The sequence below is a fragment of the Triticum urartu genome, chromosome 6 (genome assembly GCF_003073215.2).
Source record: "Triticum urartu cultivar G1812 chromosome 6, Tu2.1, whole genome shotgun sequence".
NCBI lineage: Eukaryota > Viridiplantae > Streptophyta > Magnoliopsida > Poales > Poaceae > Triticum > Triticum urartu.
The window spans coordinates 572000947-572018835 of record NC_053027.1 but is presented as its reverse complement, the minus strand read 5'-3'; the positions used below and the strand labels follow the sequence as shown (position 1 = coordinate 572018835).

Genomic DNA, 17889 nt, shown 5'->3' with positions numbered 1-17889 from the left:
CGCCTTTCCGAGCTGGAATGATTCAGTTTGTCTGTTTGTTTCGGTGCTATGACAAACAGTAGAAGCTACTAATAGCACTAGAATCGCTTCTTGTTGTCTCTGATAACAGTAGAAGCTACTCCTGTTTCAGGAAGTCATTTTTCAGCCTCTGAAAGTTATGGCGATGATTTGTTTTGACTAGGGGCTGGGGCGCGCCCATGGCGCGCCTCTTCACATGAAGTTGTGCGCACTTGTATTGCTGCAGGGCCACAAAGCGTCTCATCCTACCATTTTCATACGTCCACACACATTAGTCATCGATTGTTAGCAAACTGACAGTAGTTGTTAGCATCCCGATATTTGTTTTATCTTTTATGTAAGAGGGATGAAAGCTTTGGCTTCATTTAAAAAAGCAAGGTTTACTGAATAGCATAGAAAATTAAGTAAAATTACTAAATGAAATGAATGAAGATTTTCCATGCCATTCAGATCAAAGGAGAAAACAAGTGAGCTTTACCAGCATTATAATTTATTCTCACTGTGCTCTTCATTTGGGCTAAAGCTCTAGTTCCCCTTGCGTGCGACGGCGTCGTACCATCATCGTGATCCTTCTTGAAGGCGTCGCCCGGGGTTCCCGGAAGCACGGTGGGCGCTTTGTGGTGCGTGTGAGGTGTTTGGCGGCGGCAATGTGTCCGGCGTTTTATCTATTCTACCGCTGATCTTCATCTTGTGGTAGCGCTCCATCTGCTTGGCGATGTTCTATTGTAGGTGGTGGTCGTCATGGTGGCGTTGATGGCGGAGGAGCCTGCCAAGGTTGACACCTCAATCTGCTTGGAGATGGACCAGTGGAAGATGGTGGAGACGACACCTGTGAGTGCGTCAGACCGGTTTATGCCCCAAACCCGGTATGTAGCTAGGCTGGGGATTCCGGCTTTTGATGTTAGGATTAGGTGAGTGGTCTGGGTAGTGGCCCAGTTAGCACCCCTTCATCATATGGATAAGAGTAGCGGCATATGTTGCCTAGATGGTGGATTCAGACTTATTGTTGTAACTCTTTGTAAGGTCCTCGAGAATAATCAATAAAGTGGCCGTATGCATCTCCCAGATGCAAAGGCCGGGGGTCATCCTCCTTTTCTAAAAAAAATTAATTTATTCAACTAAATCATTGTATGCAGCACCAACTCAAGAGGCAAAAGTGTTAGCTCTGCAATCAGATCACGTGGGTGTAGTCTTCTCAAAGATTTGCTGTAGCCTGTAGGCTGATGCTGATGATGTTCACAGTTCTGCTGCAAAAGCAATTGGTACATTTATCTCAGGTACGGTAATCTGTGGCACCTTCTTTACAATATTATCAGAAAAACTTAGTGTGTGCCTCGTGGTTGTGGATTTGTGGGGTTCACCTGAAATTAATAATCATTGTGTTCACTGAAAGTGAACCATAACTAGGCCATGTTGTAAAACAACTCTGAAAGAAAATTGAAATATACTCCCTCTGCCCGGAATTAGTTTGAGCGTCAACCAATTCCGGACAGAAGAAGTATGTTCTAACATGGAGTGATGTACTTCAATATACTTCCGAGTAAGGTATCACTGCATCAGCACATTACAAGATAAGGTCATCATCTTGCAAATTTTTACTGTGAAGGACCATGCTCCTGTCACTGTAGTTGGATTTTTTTTCTGAAGTTTTATGTGTACTGAAGCATATGATTTCTTCAGTACATGGATGAGACCAAGACCACCGATCTGATGCAGATCCCGTTGAGCATGTGCACATTACCAGAGTGGTGCACAAGACATGGTGCTTTGTTAACATTCTCATCCATATCAAGGCACTGTCCAACAAAAGTGTGCTATTCAACATCATTTCTATATATTGTTGATCTTCCGGAAGATTCGCTAAAAGATGACAAGGTATTGGCAAGCATCTTGTCTGTTTGTGGACAAGTTCACTGTTCGTGAAGCTTCGACTACAACTCTGGGAGGCTACTCCTTTACCAATTAGATACTTAGCTAGTAGCAATGGTGATGCACGGTGTTAAGTGCAGGCTTCATCTAAATGGCCTTGCTTGTTCAGTGTTCCTAATTATGGTGCAGACTTCAATCCTAATTTAGCGGACCTCATCCGGCTCTCAAATCAAATGTACTACAGCTCAAAGAGCAGCAGCTTTAATTGCTTCAGCCTTTCATCCTAACAAATCAAGTGCCCATTCAATCTGCAGGTTGCAAATTCAAGTAATCACAAGGCAAAACAAGCACAAGAGGGTAGCCTAAACCCTGCAAGCCAATTTGTTTTCCTCATTTCTAAACCCACACTGTCCTGATCAATGTTCCGCATCACCAGTGCAGACCTATCAAACAGATCGTCCAAATTATAAAATCCACAAATTCAGTTTTTCGTTGCTCCCCATCAACTATAAGGCCTTAATACCGAGTTACAGACGGAGTTGCATAAAGTAAGAAACGCAGCCACATGAAAGCAATTTGCAGTCTCAATACCTCTCGCCTTTGAGGTTGTCATCGACGCCTCCGTCATCCCCAAGATCCTCCTTCGGCGTTCCGCTTGCTTAAGATCTGAAAACAATACGCACACCATAGTACACAGGAGAAACAGAACATTAAGGTGTCAGCAATCCATAACTACTATATACACATCAATTCCGATCCGACGGCGCAAGAAAGATTAAAAATCTACTCACCGTGTCATGGTTGCCGTGGTCGACTAGGAGTCCAGGAAGGCTTCCCCGAGCTGGCTTTGGCACATGAGTGAATCCTGAACCAGAGAAACACCAGAAGAAATAGATCATCACCATGCCAACCGAAAACAAGAGGTCTAGGGAAGATCAAAGAAACACCTCAACAACCAAATCGACTATATCTCTTCTTTAATAATTTCTTTTCTTCTTTGTAATTCTAATTTTTCAACATGGCAGAAGAATCTATCCCTATTAAATCTTGCATTAAGATCTAAATTTACTGTGTGACATATATGATAATACCCCAACCAAAAATCTGAGAAGAGGAAAAACTAAAAAACTGAGAAAGTTCCCTTGGTTATTTTAAGTTTCCTTCGAACTGGCAAAATCATCTGTAGGCAGTTCCAGTTTTACGCCGCCTGCAAGAACTGAACTTCCTCGGCCACCTCACAAATTTAGGACAAGTCAGGCAAGCAACAATATATTGCGGATGAAAAAAATGCTTATCAATACATGAGTTGAGAAACCAATAATATACCTTCAGATTTAACGACGTAATTATCCTAGAAAGATGTTAAGCCAGGAGAGCTCTTCAACTGAAACAAAAAAAGCAAGTCTGCATATCAATCAACAACATAAGAGACGGTTTGTTAGCAAATCAACAGTAAAAAAACATGCTGCTAATTCTTAATAAAATAAACTTGTAACATTTGTACACACGAAGCCATGTCAGTAGTTCTTACGCCAAATCAGTATACCATTGCCATAGTACTACACCATGTAATTACTATACGATTAACAGACTAAGGAAAATCATTTCAACATGAATCAGACGAACCATACAGAAGTAATTAAGGTATAATTAAGGTGTAGATTCAGGCACATACCTCTGCTTATAGAAGTGTCTCTTACAGTACTCTCTTCCATAGCTTGATTACAGATCTAAGCTTCTGTGTAGCATGAACCAGAGAGCCAGACATGGCAACGATGAGCATCGATATATGAAAAATATATTCCTTCAAGTCAGAGGCAGAAAAAAGAGAACACTCATTCAGTTACCACATAAAGGCATTCACACTGAAATTAAATGTAGTGGCTTATCAAAATACAAAGGTAATAAAATAAACCTGAATAACCGGATCATGATTTGGTTCTGGGAAGTATCCTTTGCGACCAGCAAATTCAATGTCTAAACTTAATATGCAAAAGAGGGCCATCTTAGAGTATTCCCCTTCAGGACCATGGCTTACCAAATCTGAATATCTGTTGGTCGACTTAAGGAATGACCGAATGAACAATATCACGATTTAGAGATAAGGATAGAGGCATTAAATTCAGTATGGAGGATACAGGCAATCCAACTCTAGCTGGCAATAGGACATGATGCGAGTTGCTTTGCTATACATCCCAGCAGGAAGTTCAATCCAATTGCCACCAACAATGTTGCACTCGATCATAAAGCAAAGGGCAAACAGAATGTTGCTTTCATATGTTAGGAAACTCTTTGAACCAAGACTGCCAATAGTTATGCCCCTTTCAAGGACACCTATAATGCACACAAAAACATGCCAGTTGTGGTAAGCCATAAAAATGCGATGCTGCTGCTAGCCACTGAAGCAGAAAATCAGGGTTGAGGATAAAAGGTTCTATGTAGTCTGAGCTACAAAGGAACTTTACCTTTGACCAAATAACACCCAGGAAATCAAGAGGAAGAAGTTGGAAAAAGAGACCTGGCGCATAAGGAGACAATGCGCGGATCCGGACCTGCTGACCCCCAGCCGGCCAACGATGGTTTCTTCCTCCCATCCTTCCGGCAGCCAGTTCGTCCAGATCGATCCGCTGCCTCCCGCGTAAGGCAGAGCACAGATCGAAACTGCCGCCGCCGCCTTCTCCTCCCACCCACTCCTCCCTCGAGACGACGACGTGCGTGTAACTGCGTGAGAGAGCGGAGCCAGTTCCTCTCCTGCTGGCGACGCTCGTGCCAGCCGGTTAGGTTTGCAGTTTGCTTCATTTAGAAGGGAAAGGGAGGACGGTCCTGGGGGAGGTGTTATCTGGACCAGTTTGACCCAATAGGAACGACCAGAACGAAACCCTTCTGTCCAATCGCTGTGATCGCTCTATGAGAGAGGCTGTTTTTTCTAGCTTTCTCAACGCTGCACAGTAAAACGGTGATGACGTGTGTAGCATGAGAAGGCGTCATTCACGCCACTGTTTTTTTTTTAGCATCAGTACAGACACAAGCACTCATATACACGCGCATACACTCACCCCTATGAACGCACACACGCACACCCTACCCCTATGAGCATCTCCGAGAGACTGAGCCGGCATATCATCTTAAGATTTACGAAGTCACTGTAGGCGCCTCGTCGTCGACGGGAACGTCTCCTCCCACTGAAAACGCATCGCCGAAAATCCTGAAATAAATTCAGGAATAATGCGAGCACCAGGATTTGAACCCTAGTGGGTTGAGAATACCACTGTCCACCTAACCAACTCAACCACAGGTTGATTCGCCCTTCACGCGACTGTTATTGGGTTCAATTCCCGCGCACGCAAGGTCTGTACTTGCGCGCCGATGCGCTGTCGACCGCTCCGTCCGTTTGTTTGGCCGTGCACGTTGTCGCCAAGGTAAAAATATTTGCGCCCTTTGATCATTTTAGTTGCTCGCATCCACTTAACTTTAGTACTTCCTTCATTTTTATATACAAGGCCACAAATTCAAGGCTGACACCTAAGTATCTTTTTTGTTTTCAGTCCAGATACGTGATAATGATATATAATCAGCAGCGACGCAAGGGCTTGGACCAAAATGGCCATGCAGGTTGCCATCTTTTCTATATGCATGCAGATGTCTGTACGTCGCAACGGAAGAAACAAACTCTCACACACCTCTAGCAAGTCATCTTTTTTTTGCGGGTCCTCTAGCAAGTCATTTGTGTTGCCGCTTCTCCTCTTTGTCATCATCGTCGATGGTGGTCACCTGTCTATCTATTTATGAGAAATATGATCAATCCCTAGGCGGTGAGCTTAGTCGTTACACTCTACCATGTTGATTTCACAAGCCCCTCCCTGCACCAACTTGTAATTCCTCGTGATTTGCAATTGTCACATTCATCTTCACGTGGTTGAACATCAATATGTCTTGACATATCAGGTGATCCATTTTCGTAGGGATAATTAGTTTTATGCCCCTAGTTGCGTCCTACTCGGCTGTTTTACCGCTATTTTTCAAAAGTCACTGGTTCTGTCCAAGTCACTTTGCCCCTCTTATGCTTTGCCCTTGGACAGTTTGACAGTCACTTTAAAACTTCATAACAATACTAAATCCGAAAATTGCAAATAAGATACTAAAATATTTGAAAAAACGTTACCTATATGTCAATGTCATTTGCATTCATGATAAAAGTGTTGGAAAGTCTAAAAAACGCCCATTCGAGTTTTAGCTCTTATGATACCACATTGGACAATAAATTCTAATAAAAATTGATAGCTAAGAATGACAAATGTTTTAAGTGCTTGCCAAGTTTCATTAAGGAATGACATTCGTGGAACTCATGGCAAAAAAAAACCCAGCACTCCAAAATAGATGTTTTTATTGCCACGACTTCCACAAATGTCATTCCCTCATGAAATTTGGCAAGCACTTAAAACATTTGTCATTCTTTGCCAACAATGTTTTTTTTTGAATTTTTTTAGATTGTATTGTTCATGGTGGTATCATAAGAGCTAAAACTCGAATGGGCACATTCCAACACTTTTGTCATGAATTCAAATGATATTGACATATAAGTGATGTTTTTCTGAACATTATATTATCTTATTTGCATTTTTCTGATTTAGTATGAATTCGCTATGAAGTTTTCAAAGTGATAGTCAAACGGTCAAAAGGCAAAAGCATAAGAGGAGCAAAGTGACTTGGACAGAACCGATGGCTTTTGGAAATTAGGGGTAAAACAGTCGAGTGGGACATAAAACCAATTACCCATTTTTACCCTAAATTTCCAAAAACCCTCAGTTCTGCCTAATCAACTTCGCTCCTCTTATACTTTTGCCCTTTGACCGTTGGACCGTTACTCCCTCCATAAAGAAATATAAGAGCGTTTGGATCCCTAAAGTAGTAATCTAAACACTCTTATATTTCTTTACAGAGGGAGTACTTTGTAAACTTCATAGCAACTTCATACTAACAAGGGAAAATGCACATAAGATATCAAAATGTTTAGAAAAACATCACCTATATGCTCTTGTCATTTGTATTCATGACAAAGGTTTCGAACTCGCTATCTTTACATGCAGAGAGAAATGACCTAACTATTGGAACGTCGAATCACTTGTGCATAGAAACTTCCTTTATTCTATTTAGACTTTCCCTAGTTCGCGGAAGCCTCGGTTTGCAAAGCATCCAGCTGTTTTTTTTCGATGCGAGTTTTTCCTAAACTGGTTTTATCCGTTTTTTCTTTCTTTTATTTTTCTTTTCTTTAATCATTTCCCCTTTTCTTTACTCTTTTCTTTATTATTGTTTTTTCTTTCTTTAAAATGCATGAGCAATTTCAAATCTGATGAACTTTTTTTCCAAATCGATGGACTCTTCTCAAATTAGATGACCTTTTTAAAATTGGATGAACTTTTTTCAAATCTAATGAACTTTTTTTTTCAAATTTGATGAACATTTTGTGAAATTGATGAACTTTTTTTCAAGATCGATGATCTTTTTTACTAATTTGATGAACTTTTTCAAATTTGATGATTTTTGTTTCAAAATTGATGATTTTTTTCATTTGTTTTGTAAATTCAACCAACTTTTTTCATACCTTTGATTTTTTTCTCAAATTCATGAACTTTTTTTTGAAGTTTGTGAACATTTTTAAAAAGCCATGCACATTTTCAAATTCACATTGTTTTTAGTTTTTTGCGATTTTTTATTTTTTTCATCCTTTTCCAAAGTGAATGGTTTTTTAGAAAAGGAGGATGACCCCCGGCCTCTGCATATGGGAGATGCATACGGCCACTTTATTGATTATTCTCGATAACCTTACAAAGTATTACAACCATGTGCCTGAATCCACCATCTTGGCAACATATGTCGCTACTCCTATCCAAAATGATGAAGGGGTGCTAGCTGGGCCACTACCCAAACCAATCACCTAAGCCTAACATCAAAAGCCGGAAGCCGAAACATATTCGGAAGCTCCAGCCGAGCCACATACCGGGCCTGGGGCACAATCCGGCCAGACGCACTCGAGTGTCGTCGCCGCCATCTTCCACATGTCCGTCTTCAGATCATATTGAGGCTTCTACCTTGTCTGGCCACTATGCCATCGACGTCACCATGACGCCAGTCAGCAACCTCCTCCTGCGCGAGTCCATCTCCGTGCATCGGACGCCGAGCCTCCACAGCGCCATGCCGCCGATATCCGCCGCCATCGATGTGTGAGATGAAGCACCACTCCACCATCCCCCCAGCCAGCACTTACTCCAAAACGATGCCCCCAGGAGGGAAAGCGATAAAACGCCATCATCGTCCGATCCGGAAGACCCAGATCTAGGGCTTCCCCCGGAGCATCCCGAGCCTGATGACGCAAACTGCAACGATGATGCCTCGACAAGGGAACTGAAGGAAATATGCCCTAGAGGCAATAATAAAGTTATTATTTATTTCCTTATATCATGATAAATGTTTATTATTCATGCTAGAATTGTATTAACCGGAAACATAATACATGTGTGAATACATAGACAAACAAAGTGTCACTAGTATGCCTTTACTTGACTAGCTCGTTAATCAAAGATGGTTGTGTTTCCTAACCATGGAACAATGAGTTGTTATTTGATTAACGAGGTCACATCATGAGTTGAATGATCTGATTGACATGACCCATTCCATTAGCTTAGCACCCGATCGTTTAGTATGTTGCTATTGCTTTCTTCATGACTTATACATGTTCCTATGACTATGAGATTATGCATCGGTAATGCACATCACATAAGCCTTGCAAGCATTGCAACTAATGTGTTAGTTGTGAGATGATGTATTACGGAACGAGTAAAGAGACTTGCCGGTAACGAGATTGAACTAGGTATTGGATACCGACGATCGAATCTCGGGCAAGTAACATACCGATGACAAAGGGAACAACATATGTAGTTATGCGGTTTTACCGATAAAGATCTTCTAGAATATGTAGGAGCCAATATGGGCATCCAGGTCCCCCTATTGGTTATTGACCGGAGACGTGTCTCGGTCATGTCTACATTGTTCTTGAACCGTAGGGTCCGCACGCTTAAAGTTACGATGACAGTTTCATTATGAGTTTATGTATTTTGATATACCGAAGGTTGTTCGGAGTCCCGGATGTGATCACAAACATGACGAGTAGTCTCGAAATGGTCGAGACATAAAGATCGATATATCGGAAGCCTATATTTGGACATCGGAATCGTTCCAGGTGAAATCGGCATTTTATCAGAGTAACGGGGGGTTACCGGAACCCCCCCGGGGGGTTATTGGGCCTACATGGGCCTTGAGGGAGAAGAGAGAAGGAGGCAGGAGGTGGCCGCGCGCCCCTCCCCTTCCTAGTCCGAATAGGACAAGGGAAGGGGGCGGCTCAAGGAAATATGCCTGGAGGCAATTAATAAGTATTATTTATTTCCATTATATCATTATAAAGGTTTATTATTCATGCTAGAATTGTATTAACCGGAAACATAATACATGTGTGAATACATAGACAAACAGAGTGTCACTAGTATGCCTCTACTTGACTAGCTCGTTAATCAAAGATGGTTATGTTTCCTAACCATGGACAAAGAGTTGTCATTTGATTAAAGGGATCACATCATTAGTTGAATGATCTGATTGACATGACCCATTCCATTAGCTTAGGCACCGATCGCTTTAGTATGTTGCTATTGCTTTCTCATGACTTATACATGTCCTATGACTATGAGATATGTAACTCCCGTGTGCCGGAGGAACACTTTGTGTGCTACAACGACACAAGTACTGGTGTTTATAAGGTGCTCTACAGTGTCTCCAAGGTACATGTTGGGTTGACGTATTTCCAGATTAGGATTTGTCACTCCGATCGTCGGAGAGGTATCTCTGGGCCCTCTCGGTAATGCATATCACTTAAGCCTTGCAAGCATTGCAACTAATGAGTTAGTTGCGGGATGATGTATTACGGAACGAGTAAAGAGACTTGCCGGTAACGAGATTGAACTAGGTATTGGATACCGACGATCGAATCTCGGGCAAGTAACATACCGATGACAAAGGGAACAACTTATGTTGTTATGCGGTCTGACCGATAAAGATCTTCGTAGAATATATAGGAGCCAATATGGGCATCCAGGTCCCGCTATTGGTTATTGACCGGTACATTGTTCTCGAACCCGTAGGGTCCGCACACTTAAGGTTTCGATGACAGTTATATTATGAGTTTATACGTTTTGATGTACCGAAGGTTGTTCAGAGTCCCGGATGTGATCACGGACATGACAAGGAGTCTCGAAATGGTCGAGACATAAAGATTGATATATTGGAAGCCTATGTTTGTATATCGGAAGTGTTCCGGGTGAAATCGGGATTTTACCGGAGTACCGGGAGGTTACCGGAACCCCCCGGGAGCTATATGGGCCTTAGTGGAAAAGAGAAGAGGTGGCCTGAGATGGGCCGCGCGCCCCTCCCCTCCCTTGGTCCGAATAGGACAAGGAGAGGGGTCGGCCCCCCTTTCTCCTTTCCCCCCTCCGCTAATCCTATTCCAACTAGGATTGGGGGGGGGGGAATCCTACTCCCGGAGGGAGTAGGACTCCTCCTGGCGCGCCTCTCCTAGGCCGGCCGCCCCCCCCCCCCCCTTGAGCCTTTATATATGGAGGCAGGGGCATCCCAGAGAAATATAAGTTGATCCACGTGATCATATTCTTAGCCGTGTGCGGTGCCCCCTGCCACCATAGTCCTCGATAATATTGTAGTGGTGCTTAGGCGAAGCCCTGCGACAGTAGTACATCAAGATCGTCACCACGCCGTCGTGCTGACGGAACTCTTCCCCGACACTTTGCTGGATCAGAGTCCCGGGATCGTCATAGAGCTGAACGTGTGCTAGAACTCGGAGGTGCCGTGGAGACGTACGACTACATCAACCAAACGCTTCCGTTGTCGATCTACAAGGGTACGTAGATCACACTCTCCCCTCTCGTTTCTATGCATCACCATGATCTTGCATGTGCGTAGGAATTTTTTTGAAATTACTACGTTCCACATCAGTGGCATCCGAGCCTAGGTTTTATATGCTGATGTTATATGCACGAGTAGAACACACGTGAGTTGTGGGTGATATAAGTCATACTGCTTACCAGCATGTCATACTTTGGTTCGGCAGTATTGTTGGACGAAGCAGCCCGGACCGACATTACGCGTACGCTTACGCGAGACCGGTTCTCCCGACGTGCTTTGCACAAAGGTGGCTAGCGGGTGACAGTTTCTCCAACTTTAGTTGAACCAGTGTGGCTACGCCCGGTCCTTGCGAAGGTTAAAACACACCAACTTGACAAACTATCGTTGTGGTTTTGATGCGTAGGTAAGATTGGTTCTTGCTTAAGCCCGTAGCAGCCACGTAAAACTTGCAACAACAAAGTAGAGGACGTCTAACTTGTTTTTGTAGGGCATGTTGTGATGTGATATGGTCAAGACATGATGCTGAATTTTATTGTATGAGATGATCATGTTTTGTAACCGAGTTATCGGCAACTGGCAGGAGCCATATGGTTGTCGCTTTATTGTATGCAATGCAATCGCGCTGTAATGCTTTACTTTATCACTAAGCGGTAGCGATAGTCGTGGAAGCATAAGATTGCGAGACGACAACGATGCTACGATGGAGATCAAGGTGTCGCGCCGGTGACGATGGTGATCATGACGGTGCTTCGGAGATGGAGATCACAGCACAAGATGATGATGGCCATATCATATCACTTATATTGATTGCATGTGATGTTTATCTTTTATGCATCTTATCTTGCTTTGATTGATGGTAGCATTATAAGATGATCCCTCGCTAAATTATCAAAGTATAAGTGTTCTCCCTGAGTATGCACCGTTGCCAAAGTTCTTCGTGCTGAGACACCACGTGATGATCGGGTGTGATAGGCTCTACGTTCAAATACAACGGGTGCAAAACAGTTGCACACGCGGAATACTCAGGTTATACTTGACGAGCCAAGCATATACAGATATGGCCTCGGAACACGGAGACCGAAAGGTCGAGCGTGAATCATATAGTAGATATGATCAACATAGTGATGTTCACCAATGAAACTACTCCATCTCACGTGATGATCGGACATGGTTTAGTTGATTTGGATCACGTGATCACTTAGAGGATTAGAGGGATGTCTATCTAAGTGGGAGTTCTTTAAGTAATTTGATTAATTGAACTTAAATTTATCATGAACTTAGTACCTGATAGTATCTTGCTTATGTATGTTTGATTGTAGATAGATGGCCCGTGCTGTTGTTCCGTTGAATTTTAATGCGGTCCTTGAGAAAGCAAAGTTGAAATATGATGGTAGCAATTACACGGACTGGGTCCGTAACTTGAGGATTATCCTCATTGCTGCATAGAAGAATTACGTCCTGGAAGCACCGCTGGGTGCCAGGCCTGCTGCTGGAGCAACACCAGATGTTATGAACGTCTGGCAGAGCAAAGCTGATGACTACTCGATAGTTCAGTGTGCCATGCTTTACGGCTTAGAATCGGGACTTCAATGACGTTTTGAACGTCATGGAGCATATGAGATGTTCCAGGAGTTGAAGTTAATATTTCAAGCAAATGCCCGGAGTGAGAGATATGAAGTCTCCAATAAGTTCTATAGGTGCAAGATGGAGGAGAACAGTTCTGTCGGTGAGCATATACTCAAAATGTCTGGGTATAATAATCACTTGATTCAGATGGGAGTTAATCTTCCAGATGATTGCGTCATTGACAGAATTCTCCAATCACTGCCACCAAGCTACAAGAGCTTCGTGATGAACTATAATATGCAAGGGATGAATAAGACTATTCCCGAGCTCTTCGCAATGCTGAAAGCTGCGGAGGTAGAAATCAAGAAGGAGCATCAAGTGTTGATGGTCAACAAGACCACTAGTTTCAAGAAAAAGGGCAAAGGAAAGAAGAAGGGGAACTTCAAAAAGAACAGCAAGCAAGTTGCTACTCAAGAGAAGAAACCCAAACCTGGACCTAAGCCTGAAACTGAGTGCTTCTACTGCAAGCAGACTGGTCACTGGAAGCGGAACTGCCCCAAGTATTTGGCGGATAAGAAGGATGGCAAGGTGAACAAAGGTATGTGATATACATGTTATTGATGTGTACCTTACTAATGCTCGCAGTAGCACCTGGGTATTTGATACTGGTTCTGTTGCTAATATTTGCAACTCGAAACAGGGATACGGATTAAGCGAAGATTGGCTAAGGACGAGGTGACGATGCGCGTGGGAAACGGTTCCAAAGTCGATGTGATCGCGGTCGGCACGCTACCTCTACATCTACCTTCGGGATTAGTATTAGACCTAAATAATTGTTATTTGGTGCCAGCGTTGAGCATGAACATTATATCTGGATCTTGTTTGATGCGAGACGGTTATTCATTTAAATCAGAGAATAATGGTTGTTCTATTTATATGAGTAATATCTTTTATGGTCATGCACCCTTGAAGAGTGGTCTATTTTTTATGAATCTCGATAGTAGTGATACACATATTCATAATGTTGAAGCCAAAAGATGCAGAGTTGATAATGATAGTGCAACTTATTTGTGGCACTGCCGTTTAGGTCATATCGGTGTAAAGCGCATGAAGAAACTCCATACTGATGGACTTTTGGAACCACTTGATTATGAATCACTTGGTACTTGCGAACCGTGCCTCATGGGCAAGATGACTAAAACACCGTTCTCCGGTACTATGGAGAGAGCAACAGATTTGTTGGAAATCATACATACAGATGTATGTGGTCCCATGAATATTGTGGCTCGTGGTGGATATCGTTATTTTCTCACCTTCACAGATGACTTAAGCAGATATGGGTATATCTACTTAATGAAACATAAGTCTGAAACATTTGAAAAGTTCAAAGAATTTCAGAGTGAAGTTGAAAATCATCGTAACAAGAAAATAAAGTTTCTACGGTCTGATCGTGGAGGAGAATATTTGAGTTACGAGTTTGGTGTACATTTGAAGCAATGCGGAATAGTTTCGCAACTGCGCGCACCGGAACACCACAGCGTAATGGTGTGTGTCCGAACGTCGTAATCGTACTTTACTAGATATGGTGCGTCTATGATGTCTCTTACTGATTTACCGCTATCGTTTTGGGGTTATGCTTTAGAGACGGCCGCATTCACGTTAAATAGGGCACCATCGAAATCCGTTGAGACGACGCCTTATGAACTATGGTTTGGCAAGAAACCAAAGTTGTCGTTTCTGAAAGTTTGGGGCTGCGATGCTTATGTGAAAAAGCTTCAACCTGATAAGCTCGAACCCAAATCGGAGAAATGTGTCTTCATAGGATATCCAAAGGAAACTATTGGATACACCTTCTATCACAGATCCGAAGGCAAGACTTTTGTTGCTAAATTCGAAACTTTCTGGAGAAGGAGTTTCTCTCGAAAGATGTGAGTGGGAGGAAAGTAGAACTTGATGAGGTAACTGTACCTGCTCCCTTATTGGAAAGTAGTACATCACAGAAAACTGTTTTCTGCGACACCTACACCAATTAGTGAGGAAGCTAATGATAATGATCATGAAACTTCAGGACAAGATACTACTGAACCTCGTAGATCAACCAGAGTGAGATCCGCGCCAGAGTGGTATGGTAATCCTGTTCTGGAAATCATGCTGCTAGATCATGATGAACCTACGAACTATGAAGAAGCGATGGTGAGCCCAGATTCCGCAAAATGGCTTGAAGCCATGAAATCTGAGATGGGATCCATGTATGAGAACAAAGTATGGACTTTGGTTGACTTGCCCGATGATCGACAAGCAATTGAGAATAAATGGATCTTCAAGAAGAAGACTAACGCTGACGATAATATTAGTGTCTACAAAGCTCGACTTGTCGCAAAAGGTTTTTGACAAGTTCAAGGGGTTGACTACGATGAGACCTTCTCACCCGTAGCGATGCTTAAGTCTGTCCGAATCATGTTAGCAATTGCCGCATTTTATGATTATGAAATTTGGCAGATGGATGTCAAAACTACATTCCTGAATGGATTTCTGGAAGAAGAGTTGTATATGATGCAACCAGAAGGTTTTGTCGATCCAAAGGGAGCTAACAAAGTGTGCAAGCTCCAGCGATCCATTTATGGACTGGTGCAAGCCTCTCGGAGTTGGAATAAACGCTTTGATAGTGTGATCAAAGCATTTGGTTTTATACAGACTTTCGGAGAAGCCTGTATTTACAAGAAAGTGAGTGGGAGCTCTGTAGCATTTCTGATATTATATGTGGATGACATATTACTGATTGGAAATGATATAGAATTTCTGGATAGCATAAAGGGATACTTGAATAAGAGTTTTTCAATCAAAGACCTCGGTGAAGCTGCTTACATATTAGGCATAAAGATCTATAGAGATAGATCAAGATGCTTAATTGGACTTTCACAAAGCACATACCTTGACAAAGTTTTGAAGAAGTTCAAAATGGATCAAGCAAAGAAAGGGTTCTTGCCTGTGTTACAAGGTGTGAAGTTGAGTAAGACGCAATGCCCGACCACTGCAGAAGATAGAGAGAAAATGAAAGATGTTCCCTATGCTTCAGCCATAGGCTCTATCATGTATGCAATGTTGTGTACCAGACCTGATGTGTGCCTTGCTATAAGTTTAGCAGGGAGGTACCAAAGTAATCCAGGAGTGGATCACTGGACAGCGGTCAAGAACATCCTGAAGTACCTAAAAAGGACTAAGGATATGTTTCTCGTATATGGAGGTGACAAAGAGCTCATCGTAAACGGTTACGTTGATGCAAGCTTTGACACTGATCCGGACGATTCTAAATCGCAAACCGGATACGTGTTTACATTAAACGGTGGAGCTGTCAGTTGGTGCAGTTCTAAACAAAGCGTCGTGGCGGGATCTACATGTGAAGCGGAGTACATAGCTGCTTCGGAAGCAGCAAACGAAGGAGTCTGGATGAAGGAGTTCATATCCGATCTAGGTGTCATACCTAGTGCATCGGGTCCAATGAAAATCTTTTGTGACAATACTAGTGCAATTGCCTTGGCAAAGGAATCCAGATTTCACAAGAGAACCAAACACATCACGAGACGCTTCAATTCCATCCGGGATCTAGTACAGGTGGGAGACATAGAGATTTGCAAGATACATACGGAGCTGAATGTAGCAGACCCGTTGACTAAGCCTCTTCCACGAGCAAAACATGATCAGCACCAAAGCTCCATGGGTGTTAGAATCATTACTGTGTAATCTAGATTATTGACTCTAGTGCAAGTGGGAGACTGAAGGAAATATGCCCTAGAGGCAATAATAAAGTTATTATTTATTTCCTTATATCATGATAAATGTTTATTATTCATGCTAGAATTGTATTAACCGGAAACATAATACATGTGTGAATACATAGACAAACAGAGTGTCACTAGTATGCCTCTACTTGACTAGCTCGTTAATCAAAGATGGTTATGTTTCCTAACCATGGACAAAGAGTTGTCATTTGATTAAAGGGATCACATCATTAGTTGAATGATCTGATTGACATGACCCATTCCATTAGCTTAGCACCCGATCATTTAGTATGTTGCTATTGCTTTCTTCATGACTTATACATGTTCCTATGACTATGAGATTATGTAACTCCCGTGTGCCGAAGGAACACTTTGTGTGCTACCAAACATCACAACGTAACTGGGTGATTATAAAGGTGCTCTATAGGTGTCTCCAAAGGTACATGTTGGGTTGACGTATTTCGAGATTAGGATTTGTCACTCCGATCGTCGGAGAGGTATCTCTGGGCTCTCTCGGTAATGCACATCACTTAAGCCTTGCAAGCATTGCAACTAATGAGTTAGTTGCGGGATGATGTATTACGGAACGAGTAAAGAGACTTGCCAGTAACGAGATTGAACTAGGTATTGGATACCGACGATCGAATCTCGGGCAAGTAACATACCGATGACAAAGGGAACAACGTATGTTGTTATGCGGTCTGACCGATAAAGATCTTCTTAGAATCTGTAGGAGCCAATATGGGCATCCAGGTCCCGCTATTGGTTATTGACCGGTACATTGTTCTCGAACCCGTAGGGTCCGCACGCTTAAGGTTTCGATGACAGTTATATTATGAGTTTATACGTTTTGATGTACCGAAGGTTGTTCAGAGTCCCGGATGTGATCACGGACATGACGAGGAGTCTCGAAATGGTCGAGACATAAAGATTGATATATTGGAAGCCTATGTTTGGATATCGGAAGTGTTCCGGGTGAAATCAGGATTTTACCGGAGTACCGGGAGGTTACCGGAACCCCCGAGAGCTATATGGGCCTTAGTGGGCCTTAGTGGAAAAGAGAAGACGTGGCCTGAGATGGGCCGCGCGCCCCTCCCCTCCCTTGGTCCGAATAGGACAAGGAGAGGGGGCCGTCCCCCCTTTCTCCTTTCCCCCCTCCGCGAATACTATTCCAACTAGGATTGGGGGGGGGGGAATCCTACTCCTGGAGGGAGTAGGACTCCTCCTGGCGCGCCTCTCCTAGGCCGGCCGCACCCCCCCTTGAGCCTTTATACACGGAGGCAGGGGCACCCCAGAGAAATATAAGTTGATCCACGTGATCATATTCTTAGCCGTGTGCGGCGCCCCCTGCCACCATAGTCCTCGATAATATTGTAGCGGTGCTTAGGCGAAGCCCTGCGACAGTAGTACATCAAGATCGTCACCACGCCGTCGTGCTGAGAGAACTCTTCCCCGACACTTTGCTGGATCGGAGTCCAGGGATCGTCATCGAGCTGAACGTGTGCTAGAACTCGGAGGTGCCGTAGTTTCGGTGCTTGATCGGTCGGGCCGTGGAGACATACGACTACATCAACCAAACGCTTCCGTTGTCGATCTACAAGGGTACGTAGATCACACTCTCCCCTCTCGTTGCTATGCATCACCATGATCTTGAGTGTGCGTAGGAAAATTTTGAAATTACTACGTTCCCCAA

At 43.1% G+C, this 17889-nt stretch overlaps 1 long non-coding RNA gene across 2 annotated transcripts; it reads right to left on the bottom strand.

Annotated features, from left to right (window-relative positions):
• Positions 1-231: 231 nt before the first annotated feature.
• On the bottom strand, positions 232-4770 carry LOC125513137. Of its 2 annotated transcripts, XR_007285698.1 has the most exons (7): positions 4353-4770; positions 4026-4221; positions 3803-3938; positions 3563-3691; positions 3214-3271; positions 2679-2752; positions 232-2553 (listed from the first exon to the last, which is right to left on the bottom strand). It is a non-coding gene; the product is annotated as an uncharacterized LOC125513137 (long non-coding RNA). The 2 variants fall into 2 exon arrangements; XR_007285697.1 differs by having other exon boundaries at positions 1304-2553; positions 2679-3271.
• Positions 4771-17889: the final 13119 nt, after the last annotated feature.